The 3,467-nt window shown below is 43.2% G+C and overlaps 1 protein-coding gene across 1 annotated transcript in view; it reads right to left on the bottom strand.

Moving 5' to 3' along the window:
- The window catches only part of Rad50 (RAD50 double strand break repair protein), a 219,766-nt gene extending 219,476 nt beyond the window's left edge, over positions 1–290 (bottom strand). The window contains exon 1 of the mRNA XM_033761558.1: positions 220–290. The gene's annotated coding sequence lies outside the window, so the exon portion shown is untranslated. The remainder of the gene's footprint in view (positions 1–219) is intronic.
- Between the last annotated feature and the right edge of the window lie 3,177 nt (positions 291–3,467).

The raw sequence follows: 3,467 nt of genomic DNA, 5'->3' as shown, positions 1-3,467 counted from the left end.
CGGCCCGGGTCCGAAGAGAGACCGGGAGTCCGTGACCGTGTGGAGAGCGAGGCGGCAGCAGAGCCTCAGCCTGGGACTCCCCGTCCGACGCGCGCCCCAGGACCAAGGGCTTCGAGATCCTAGGGCTCAAGCCCTGGCCTTGTCTCCTACTGGTTAGGGGCAGAATATTTAACTAGTTAGTTTCTTTCCTGGTAGGATGTGGGAAGGAATCATACCAACCTCAGAGTTTTAGGAAGGTGATGAAACAATGTAAGGAAGAAAATATATGACGCAGTGTTTCCAGTCAGCCTGTGGTGGGTTCTTTGAAGCCAGCCCCGCAGCGATGATGTCTGGAGGCTGGGAGTTGGCCTACTCCGGTGGTCAGCGGGCAGAACGGTCTGCACGTAACTGGCTAATTTTCAAAGCTTGGATCCTGTTACCTTGACTTGGAAGACCGAGGAGGCACCTCAAAGTTAGCCTGACGATGAACCCCAGTAATTAGACCAATGGATCGGGTACTGTCACAAAGTTGGATGGAATTCCTTGCATCTCTCAGCACAGCCCGAGACCTGAAAATATTTCTCCAAGAATTTCTATTTTATTGGAAATTCTATTCTGTTGGAAAACACTGACAAGACTCCACATACAGTTAGCTCTGTGTTTGTGACAGAACAAATATAAAAGTTTGTGTTTAAAAACTTCTTTTTAAATCACAACAAAAACTGTAACAGAAAAACAAACGGATTAATCTGCCTACATTCACTTTAGTTTGCATCTGTAATTTGTAATTTGACCACCATGATGGATGCCTTGGTATGACTCAGGTAGGGCTTTCAGTATTTCCCTCAGAAGCCTGTTGGGTAATGGGCAGGACAAATGATGATCTTGAAAAAACAACAGCCCCTGTTTCCTTCTTCATAATATGATGCTGTTGTTCTACAGTATAAAAGGAAAGGCGGGGCACCGGCATGTCTCGGAGTAAACCTCTTCCTCATTGTAGGGCAGTTCTTGACTCCAAAAGCGTGAAGTGGAGCTAAGTCTGCTTCTGTGTAAAAAGTATGTCAGGAAAAGAGAAAAACTTCTGGTTTCCTCCTATACATCTTACAGATGTGAATAGTACCAGGAGAAGGCTGGCCTGGAATCTTTAATCTTGGTGATTTTCCATGGTCCAGATTTGTCCTTGACCTTATGGAACCAAAAATTTTGTCTGATTTTCAATTCCAGCATTGATTAGCACCATTATATAAAATCAGAATTTTACATTTGGTGTATGAAGTAAAAATGAAAAAAAAAATCAAATAGCCCCTGTAGATATGTCACTCAACAAATATTCTGTGACAACTAAAAAATGCAGTCACCTTGCTAGTGCTGGGATTCAATAGCAAAAACAGAGGAAACAGAATTTAGTGAGGAAATCAGACAATCAACTAATCAGTCAAATATGGACTACCATCCTAAATACTGCTAAGTGCATGTGATGGTGGAAGAGGGAATAACATTGAATGGGATAACCTTGGAAGACAACCAAGTTTTGTTTTTGTTTTTTGATTTTTTTGAGACAGGGTCTCACTATGTAGTTGAGAATGACCTGGAACTCACTATGTAGCCCAGGATGGTCTCGAACTCACAGCGATCCTCCTGGCTCAGCCTCCCGAGTGCTAGGATTAGAGGTGTGCGACAGCACACCCGGCTAGACAACCACTTTTGGAGGGCTTTCCTCCTCCACAGTGGCTGAGTCAGGTGGATCAGGAACCACCATGTCTATGTTCTCACTGTTAAGACACATTTGTTCTTTGGTACTGAGATATCAACCATGTGCTCCCTGTGAGCTATTGTCTTGTTTATTTATTTATTGTTAGTTTTTTTTTGAGACAGGGTCTTACTGTGTAGTTGAGACTGACCCGGAACTCATTATGTAGCCCAGGGTGGTCTTGAACTCACATCAATCCTCTTGCCTCTGCCTCGCGAGTTCTGGGATTACAGGTGTGCGCCACCATGCCCAGCTTGTTTTTCTTTTTTAATGATTGTTCCATGGATGATCCCCAATCATCAGTTTAGAATTCAATACTAGAACCATTTTCATCCAAAAAAGGCAACTTATCAGTAGCAAAAGACCCTTGTGGAGGCAAAAATTAAAAAAAAAAAAATGAGGGCCGTTTAGCTCAGTGGTGTTACTGTCTGCCTCACAAGTGCAAGGTCCTGAGTTTGATCCCCAGTACCCAATAAACAAAAAAACAAATAAATAAATAAAAAGGAAAGGTAATCATTTATCCTGAACCACAAAAATAAAACATTTTGTTGTGTGGTGGGGTTCCTGTATTTCTGGGGAAACAGACATCTTTGGTGTGTTCCTTGAGGTCAAGTCTTACCTATGTGGCAACACAGATGGAAGTGACTGTCATTTTGTACTGAAAAGAAGCAAGCCCTCCAGGAGACACCCTGAACGTATTGGCTTCTCCGTGAAGGCGCCCTTGGAGAGCTGGGTGGTGTAGGATGCCGTCATTGAGGTTCACTCACCGGTAGCCTGTCTGAGCTAATTACTGGCGCAGGCCAGAGTCCTTCAAATCACCATCAGTTCTTCCTGTGAAGCAGGCTTGGAGACAAACCAGGACTACTCTGTGAATGTTGGTTTTGTTTTGTTTGGTATTGGGATTGAACTGGGGGACGTTGTGCTTATGAGGTAGAGAGCAACACCACTGAGCTAAATCCTCGGCCCCTACTCCGTGAATACTGAACAAGCTCTCTAGGAGATAAAGCATGACATTTCCTTCACTAACTGCACAACTCAGGCAGCCCATACTCGGGCAGCTTACGGTGAAGGGCAGAGGCTGGGGGTAGACGAGTTTGAGTGCTTTGTTATCAGACTTTTTCAGGAAGCAAGGGCCATTAGTCTGCATGAACTGAAAATAGAAAGATGTGGGCTTCATGAAAGACATTTTTCTGAGTGTGCTCTCATTAAGGATGAATGATTAAAGTATTTGTTAAATTAAAAAAAATACTACCAAGCCGGGCAAGGTGGTGCACGCCTGTAATCCCAGCAATTGGGAAGCCGAGGCAGGTGCATCGCTGAAAGTTCAAGACCAGCCTGGGCTACATAATGAGTTCCGGGTCAGTCTCAACTACCTAGTGAGACCCTGTCTCCAAACAAACAAACAAACAAACAAAAATACTACCAAATGTAATGGATGTGCAGTGCTTAAAAGTACCCATGAGGCAGAAAGTCTGTCTGTTCTCAAAGGTGGTTAAAATTTCCTCATGGAACTAAACAGAATATGATAAAGACTAATTACTTGTAGAGTCACTGATTATATTAGGGAGGTCAAAAGGAGGAGGAATAGCAGTGCTATTATTGTCAACAGAAATTTAGCATTGCTAAGCATTTTGTGAGCATAATCTAATCTTTATAGAAATTCAGTGAGATAGGTTATTTTACAGATGAGGAAACTGAGTTTCAGAAGAACCGCTCAAAGTTAAAGGGCCACTAAATG

The sequence above is a fragment of the Fukomys damarensis genome, unplaced genomic scaffold (genome assembly GCF_012274545.1).
Source record: "Fukomys damarensis isolate Sample0158 unplaced genomic scaffold, DMR_v1.0_HiC HiC_scaffold_9, whole genome shotgun sequence".
Classification (NCBI taxonomy): domain Eukaryota; kingdom Metazoa; phylum Chordata; class Mammalia; order Rodentia; family Bathyergidae; genus Fukomys; species Fukomys damarensis.
This window is presented reverse-complemented; position numbering and strand designations above follow the sequence as displayed.